Raw genomic sequence first — 9,646 nt, 5'->3', positions numbered from 1 at the left:
TAACCTCGAATTTGTGTATGGCAATATACTTATGGTCACAGCCTAACACACTTATATGCAAACGTTTTTTTTCTTTGTTTCTTACCTGTCCTTCCATTTCGAGTAAATAGTTGATTTTTGATAAGTTAATTCAATTAAGCATAATGTCATTGTGATAATTTGTGATGGGTGTGTTTGTTTCTTATTTTAGTTACTATATTCTATGGTGCCGTTCTGGTCGGCAAGTTTGTTTCGTTTTCAGGTCCCTTGAAATGAATAAAAAAATCATCAAAATATAGTACATGTGTGTACAAGTGTAAATTTTGTACAATCTGAGTCCGGATAAGAGACGTACTGTGTGTGTGATCGTTGTTAGTGCAAAATTAACATTATATTCTATTTTTTATTTTGCTAAAATGTGTATATTTTTTCTCCAACAGCGTGCTCGTCAAAAACTGACTGTACAGGTGCAAATAATCCAGAACCATCGCGATGTAATGATCACCAAGTACATTGTGTGGACAATACATGTCACTGCGCACACCATGGAAACGCCCATTTTCAAAATGGCGGAAAGTAAAATCATAGCTGGAGAGATACGAAAATGGTAATTATTTTACTTTTTCATGAATGATTATTATCGTTCTTCAAATTAGTCATTTAGAAAATTGAAGTACTTTATAAATAGTCTTTTTCAAAACTTTAAAGGATATGTTTATGAATTTTCATTGATGACAAAAGGTATGTATGTATGTATGTATGTATGTATGTATGCGTGTGTGTGTGTGTATGTATGTATGTATGTTTGAGGGAGAGTATGCAGATAGGTGGGTAAGTATGTTGACAGACAGGCAGACATGCCGCATGGGAAGGTAGGTAGGTATTTTGTATACGTACGTGCTTTATATTATTCACTATCTACCTTCTACTCTTTTATGCATTACATTAGCCATAAACGACGTTCCTTTTTGATTTAACAACAATTTAAACAAACTTTGCTTCAAAATGTATGGCAGTTTGCCTTTGCATGGTTTTCTTTTCCCGTATTAAAAGTCTGTATTTTTTTTATATGTAGACAGTATGTGGTCTACAAATGGACTAGAAATATCACAGAAAGAATCGTACATTAACAAATCTTTTCTTTCGCATTTTTAGGCTGAAGTAAACGGCATGATAGCGTACATGATGGAAAACACATGGTTGTGATTTGTGCTTCATGATGATTATTGTGCAAAATCAGAAATAAATATAGTTGTTAATGTTAATCCACATTTGAATGGAGTCATGTTAATGGTTTCTTTTTATTAGTGAAATTTTCATTACAGGAACAGCTCACTCCTGCCATGTTTGGTATCGTTCGAGCTTCGTAGCTAAATTGCTTCAATATAATGCAGTCACCTTGCTTTTACATCAAAACGTTTCTGCTGAAGAAAATAGTTTTGATTATCTATTGTATGGCTTAGATTACTACGCGTCATATGTTCGCGTATATTTTTGACGTCCGCTCCGGAGGTCAAGTGGTTAGAGCATCCGTCTTAGAAGCGGTGTTAGCGGATTTAAGCCCCGACCGAGTCATACCAAATACATAAAAATTGTACTAACAGCTGCCTCGCTAGGCGTTCAGCATTAAGATGTTAATGTTAGGACTGGTCGGACTGGTGTCAGGACAATATGACTAGGTGAGACATCATGCTACATGTATTTGGCATGTCACCCCGTGATAAACATCGCAATATTTTGCCACACTGCAGACATCAGAGCGATATGGATAAAAAAAATTGTAAAGCTACGTTAAAATTCATAATCACAAACACACACACACACGCGCGCGCGTGCGCACACACGTATATGCTTGGCAATAATCTGATTGTATGTCCGAGGATAATTTAGGGATTGCCACAAATTCAAGATACAGTATTCAAGTCGTCTTTAAATGTTTTGTTGTAAAAAGATAAAGTAACTTTAGGAACGTTGCTAATGTCTACACCTCTTGGAAACCGAACTATTATCAAAATTATCATAACCAGTGTCATGTAAAATTGTAATATAAGAAAACAATTAGAGGTATATAGACCAAGCCGAACCAAGAGTTTTACTTCTTGTCTGAAATAGGAAAATATCCGGTCATTTTGTACAGACACCCTAACCCCCCCCCCCCCCGCCCCCCAAAAAATGAATATTTAAAATATGTTTGGTACTACTTAAGTCTTCATTGTACAATATGGCCTCTAGTGTCAAGTGTAGTGTGGGGGATTATGTAGCGGTAGAGTCAGTGAGACGTAGCATTCGGCCAAAGATTGCCCTCTATCAAGACACCCTTTTCCATTGAGATGATGCCATTAATTCTTATCTGAAAGAAGGAAGGAAAGATCTTAATAAAAACACCACTTTCTATGTTTTCCAAACTACTAACTTGCATAAAGTGAAACAAAAGATGAAGGTTTTAGACATAAATACCAGCTACGATATAACCAAAAATAAATTGTCTTTGGGAACAAAATTCAGTCCTAATTTGCAACATATACGATTTCGATCACATCTCTGTCTTTAAAATTGATTTTTTTCAGAGTGAAAGGGATTAAATGTGCCTGTCAACATTTGTATTTTGACAAAATTGTATGAGATATATACAGATAGGCGTGAAGGTACTTCAATTTTTACAACTTCATGGCCTTATATTAAGTAGCAGAAAAGAGCGAAGACCAAAATCTTCAGGAAATAATTTATTTTTCTAAATTAAAAAGTAAATAACTAAAACGAATATACAATGTTGTGAATTAAATCTCAAGTAATCCTGCAAGTTCCATCGCAAGTACAACGTTTAGACTATTCCGAATGAATTCCAGTGGTGTTCCAAGTGAATTTCAATTTTGAGTGTGCTGATGTACTAAAAGCTTGGAATAGTATTGCGATGCTAACATTTTTAATGTATCACAATGGAATATTACTAAATTGTCCTTGAATGAATTCACAATAAACCAGCAATGGTGATTTAGTCCGAAAGTATTATTGTGTACCTTTTAATGTCATTGAAAAACTAAATCCTGTCAAATATTGACTGCAACACAATTCAAATCGATACTACTACATACAGATGTCAAGATAATAATAGGCAATTATAATATAACCATTCTTAATATAAAGAAGTTAACATCCAATTTCAGAACCAGGATGAAAGACATCTTAATGGCCGTTTTCATCAAAATGTAAACAAATGTTTGTTTCTAGAAACCTTTAGGGTCAGAATCAAGGCTGTATCCAGAATTCAAAACCTTGTAAACATGTTTGCCCTTTCATGACATTAGGCCTGTAACCCTAACTCCTACACTCTTTTATGGACAAAGGTCAAACACACACCACAAATTAAAAATACATTGATAATGGACAAAATGAACTCACAATACAAATTAAATATGAATGACACTCTTTATTTGATTTAAAGGAAAAATTGCAGAATCACAGTAGAAACATTTGGATACTTAAATGTAAACTTGCGCACATTCTTCCTATTCCTGAAAAGGATTAGCCACACAAGATAGCCAATTTTAGAGTAATATCTCTACTTAAATGTGCGGCAAAAAGCTTTGAAAGATGCATGTTTAAACAATCATATAATTACTTTCATGGAACCCGCCATCCTGGTCACCCCAATGTTTTTCAGCTTATTGAAATGTGTCTTTGTATTTGCATTTTAATTAGAACAATCTAAACATTCTTGTATTGCATTTTGTGTCCATCAAAAGCTTTAAATCGGGTCTTGCATATACGCTTTTTATCTAAACTGAATGAAAACGGTGTTGTTAGTAATTTAATAAAATGCTTTGAAAGCTATTTAAGTAGTATAAAACAAAGGGTGGTTTTGTACGATACGTATTCACGGGAAATGATTATAAATGCAGGTGTGCCGCAGGAATCCGTGCGTGGGCCACTCTTATTTTTAATCTGTGTAAAATCTATTGCCAATTGTATGAGCTCTCTCACTCATCTGTCCATTGTATAACTCCTTGTTGTGCTGAAATTGAGCTTGTCATGAATAATGATCTAATAAAACTGCATAACTGGTCCAGGAAATGGCTTTAAAAGTTTTATCCAGAAAAAAACAGTAGCTATGTTCATTCTCAAACAAAAGCGTAATAAATAATCTTGAACATGTTTGTGATAATATCAAACTTAAATATGGGAGTTCTCATCGCCATATAGGATTATTAATTTCATCAAATATGAAACGGACATGTCAGATAGATGTTATTGAAAATCAGCATCTTCCTGAATAGCTGACATACGAAAACTAAAATATAAACTAAGTAGGTTTAATTATCAAAACTGTATATAACTTATATAAGGTCTAATTTGGAACATGCCATTGTAATCTGTGTAGGACGTTTGTTGATGATTCAGAAAAATTGTAAAACTATAGCTCGAATCGGCAAGAATAATTACAGGACATCCAAAATACACTAGTCGGCAATCTCTATATTTTGAAATAGGGCGAGAAAGTCTGCAGTCTAGAAGAAAAAGATAAAAATTACTAAAACACTACAACATTAAAATGAGCTAAACTTCAGACTATATGATTGACTTACTCTCTTCCCCGTGAATAGTGTAGGAGAGAGCAGTCATTCTTGTGTGACTCCAACAGTTGTCCTGACCCAGTACCTTTGCTGCCGTTGAATTATACTGCACTGGTGGCCTTGGCATAGAGGTGCTCTATTACTGTAATGAGGTGGATCTTGCTGGTGTTGAAGGTACATCTCACACAATATTCTGAGGTTGGAGATCTGCTCTCTTGTGCTGCACCCCTTTCTGAACCCTGTCTGCTCGTAGGCAGCTGCAGTGAGATTGATGAAAAAGAGAAAGTCAGTAGGCGTAGACAACATCCCAGCAGAAATGATCAAAGCTGAAGGAGAAACAATGATTAGCGCCCTCACAAACATTTGCAACAGGATCTGTCAAATAGAGCATGGCCATCGCCATATATCTAATCACTGATTAGCACTCTCCCCAAGAAAGGCAACTTGCGACAGTATAAAAATCACCATACAATCAGTCTTATAATTCATCCGAGCAAAGTCATATCAAGGATACTGCATATATATATATATATATATATATATATATATATATATATATATATATATATTGCTGATAGATGTTTGCCTTTTGAATAATATGGTGTTCGTCGGTCTTGCTCTGACTGCATGAATTCCTGCATTGCAAACGTATGAGATAGCAGCCTGGCCACTCATTGACAGAACGTTGAGGATAGAAACGTGTACCACAGATACATTTCCGTAAGCACAACGAATAGTGTTCGAATTGATGACCCAAGAGAAGGATTGTTTTCCATTTACTTGCCAAATTTAGGTAAGAAATGGACGCATAAACAAGTTGTTCATCACGGTGAGCAGCGGGGGGGGGGGGGGGCGAATCCGACATTTTGTCCAATCGTCATTTGGCTTAATTAATACTTTTTGCACTCAGCGGATCCGGTGTAGTCAGCGCCGGTAAAAAAAAACGACGACGGTCCATCCTACACGACGGTGACGTCATTTGGTTTAATACACTTTTCTGCGCGCCGATCCCAGCGTCGTCAGCGTCCGGTAAACACAGCGACGACCGCGTCGATGTCATTTCCCCCCCTGCTGCTAAGGGGCTATTTAAAATGATCTTACAAACAGAGTGATTACTAACTCCTCCTCTTGTAGATCAATTAGGTTATTTGACTGATCGGTAAGTCTAAAATTAATTCTCGTTAAAAACCGATTATGGCATCGCATATAGACCGGATTAATCGGGCTCTCAACGATTAAGAATCCGGGAGGGGCTGTTGGTGAAAATGAATAAAGGATATACCCCTGTTGAGCTTGATTTGATTGCTTGGTATCTACCTGGTAACTCCCTTCGATAACATCACACACTAGATTGATTGCTATCACCGATGCGATATTTACGTTGTATGGAGCAATATGCCTACCACCATCTCCGTTATCGTGTCTGAGAATAGTTGATGGACCGAGAAAATCATTAAGAGACTTTCTTAGTTCTGGCGCGTTGTATCCTGGAAACTTGAAATCGGGTAAATCGGCTTCTGTGATATTATACTCGGTTAGGAATTTTTGTTTATTACCATCGCTGTTAGCGGATATTATTTTAACGATTCGTTCATTGATATATTCCATGTCTGATATAAGTTGATTTAACACCTCAACGTGTTTTCGTGCTTTTGTTTTCCGTAGTTGTTTTAGTTGAAATTGGTAATTATGATTAATCTCGATAAAAACACTAGCGATATCATTTAAATTAATTGTTAATATGACTTACGATTCAGGAGTTTCCTTATACGGAAAATACCATTGCATGGTATCCCTGTCTTGAAATATAAACTTGCTGGGTAATAACGTGCTTTTTATAATAGACAAATCATCCAGATAACTGGTAATAATTTCATGATACGATTGCGCATTTGTGTGCAAGTCCGCGGGGATTTCATGAGGTGGATTCATGGGCCAACCTAGTATGGTTCTTATTGAACTGTTATAAATATCAACCATATACCCCGGTGTGCTTATTTCAATCGTTGACGAAAACGTCGGTTCATGAACCGTAATAGCGATTTTTGATTCTTTTCCTGTGATCGATTTTATCCTGCGTTGAAATTCTTTATTGATTTGTTCTACTTGGTATGACCCAGTTGGTATTGTAACCTCATTCCAGTCTGGGGTCCCATCGGGTTTATTTGTCCATGCAAAAACCAGCGAGTTATTAGGTTGTTGTCCGTTAAATGCTTCCGCTCGGATATTAGGCCAACTGTGATATACTCGCAATTTTGCCAGCGCTATTTCCTTCACTGGAATCGGAGAAAGGAAGTTTACACTGAATTCTGGCTTCGTTGATGTTATCGATATCATATTTGTTTGTACCGGAGTGGTGTTCTCCGCGATCCGTTGAAGTAATTGAAACCCTTCGGGGTTCAGCGACATTACTATTATTCGTCGTTTCTAGTGTTTAATTTCAACACCGAATATTAACAACCTGCTTGTTTTCAGGAGGATGTTTTAAGCCCATTGAAGTGGTTTCAGCGACGTGGTTTCCAGCTTCCAGTTGAAAATCCTCGATTTTTGACATCGCGGAGTCATACAACTGGACCATCGTGGAGAATTCAACATCGGATATAAACGAATTATCTATCGCCAACGAGATCGACCCGGATAATTTCGAGTACGCGTCGGATACTATTTGATGTTTTACTGTATACTCGTTGAGTTTTTTCTGAGAACACGATGATATCTTTCTAGTGATTGCGTTGGCGACTCCAGCAATTGTTGTCGCCGCGGAGATAGCGATTGGAACAGCGATCGGGGCCATCATGGTTACCGTGGATAAAATAACACCGGTACCGGCTACTATACCCGACACCGAGTACACGACTGCGTCGATGGTGGTTATTTTTCGACGGTATTTTTTTATTTTTACACGGTATTGTTCGGAAAGCGTTTTCAAATTCGCGGAGAATTCTTTTACGGTATCGAATCGATATTGATGTGACGTCGGTGATACCTCTGATTCAATTACCTTGGTGGTCATTTTTATTTTAAAAGAGCTAGTGTTTTTAATTACTTAGATCCGCTACAAATTCCACATACCATGTAATGTTTGACAAGGTTAAATTTCTATCAACGGCTTTAATTGTAAACGGTTCAGTTGCGTTCTTGTTTATAATTGTTGATATTGTATTGTTAAACCCGAATGAACTCGACGATAATATATTAAACTGCATCATTGAAACCAGTGTCAATCGATAAATACCCTTGACGGTTGCGGTGATATTTATTATATTCTGTGTAGGAGTCCAGATAAATGTTCCATGCCGAATTGTGTATACCGAGTTGATGGTGTTTTCATGAGGGGTTTTTATTTTTGTCACCTTCGGTAGTCTGTCTTTAATCGCTTCAATATCAGTTTTGATTGTTCTTATTTCATATGTATGCACGTCTATACCACTTTTGCTCGCTGCAACATCAAGTTTGATTATTTCTATTTCCTGCCAATTCGCGTGTATATTTTTTTTGTTCGCTTCAACATTAGTTTTGATTGTTCCTATTTCCTGTGTATGCGCGTCTACACTCTTTTTGTTCGCTGCAACATCAGTTTTGATTGTTCCTATTTCCCGTATATGCACGTATAATCCCGCTTTGATCGCTTCAACATCAGTTTTGATTGTTTCTATTTCCTGTCCATACGCAGTGATATCATTTATAGTTATTGTAATTTCATCCGGTTTGGTATTTTTTTTACCAAAGAATTTATCAATGGTGTTATCAGCCCTGTTAAAATTTTTTCGTAACGTGTAAAATTGGCCCGACAGCGTTGTAAACTCCGAAATAGTATTTTTTATCCCCACAAGATTCGGTTCGGTTACCGTCGGGGTTCCAAAAAAACTAGCAGTAGTGAGTTGTATATCGGTGACAGACTTTTGTATCTCCTCGAACTGATTTGCTTGCGCGTTAAATTTATCATACAAATTTTTTAACGAATCCGACACGGATATATAATTGTTGCCAAGTGTACTTATTTTTCCATTTATCGTCAAGATGGATTCACCTGATTTAAGTCGTCCGTCATCGGTATACAACACGATAGTGTTCTCGGCGGCATCACGCTGTCGTATTAAAACGTCATTCAGCGACACATTACTGGATTTCAGTTTACCCTGGCGGTCTTGAAATACAACTATTTCGCCCGGGTCAACACTGGTTAAATTTAACGTATCAGCGATTTCATCCTCGATTAGTTTTTTTATGTCATCGGTGGCGAGCGTTTCCGTGGATGCTTTCAGCGCCGAAACCGGTCGTCCCCAGATATCAATCATTATTATTGTAAAAAAAACAGTGTTTTTAATTAACCCGCCGGGCCTCTACGACCCCACTAGTGTATTCGTTTACAACCACATGAGGTGGTTTCCGCGATGATGAAATCGCCGCGAGTACGTTCAATACCTCACGGCCGCATATCGGTGGGTCACTTAATTGTTGTGTTGGCAGCGTGGAATAAAAAACCGGGGCTGAACACGCCCGGATATACCGCATGAACTCGTTTGGCGGGGCTAACCTGTATGAATCAAAATAGACGATCGCACGCGGATCAATTGCGTATGCAACCCAATGAGTCCCCGCTCCGGAGGATTTATCGAGGTTAATTATACCGATTTCAATATTCCTTGGTTTTGTCGGTAATTGATCCCTCATAAAAACACCTCTGAAGTTTTTTTATCGCTAACGCGTTTGCGGCATCTATTAAATCAAAATTAGACATAGGAGTCATTAAACGGTTCCCGGTAGTCTTAGACCCTTCCCCGAGTACCATGAATACGGGGTTCCCGGTAGTCTTAGACCCTTTCCGGCTACGGGTCGTTTTTTTTTTATAGCCTTTCCCGGTTGCCTTCTTCAATGCCATTCCCGCCGCGGTACCAACGGCTCCTAACGCCGCCGCCTTCGCCACTGCTGGGGCCGCCGCGGCAATCAACGCTGGAATCGCAGCTAACAGCGGAAATATCCCACCGGTCTTTTCCATGTTTTTAATCGCTGCGGCCGAAAAATCTATTTGAACACCCTTTTTATTCTTCATCGCATCATTGAAATGTTTTATTTGACGCGCCGTCAACGATATC

The 9,646-nt window shown here is 37.8% G+C and overlaps 1 long non-coding RNA gene across 1 annotated transcript; it reads left to right on the top strand.

Moving 5' to 3' along the window:
• Positions 1-144: 144 nt before the first annotated feature.
• On the top strand, positions 145-1,250 carry LOC149769239 (uncharacterized). The gene is made up of 2 exons (XR_016419322.1): positions 145-586; positions 1,135-1,250. It is a non-coding gene; the product is annotated as an uncharacterized LOC149769239 (long non-coding RNA).
• The last annotated feature ends 8,396 nt before the right edge of the window (positions 1,251-9,646 follow it).

Source organism: Sinohyriopsis cumingii, unplaced genomic scaffold (assembly GCF_028554795.1).
Source record: "Sinohyriopsis cumingii isolate HCF-2022 unplaced genomic scaffold, ASM2855479v2 utg004206l, whole genome shotgun sequence".
Taxonomy (NCBI): Eukaryota; Metazoa; Mollusca; class Bivalvia; order Unionida; family Unionidae; genus Sinohyriopsis; species Sinohyriopsis cumingii.
This window is presented reverse-complemented; position numbering and strand designations above follow the sequence as displayed.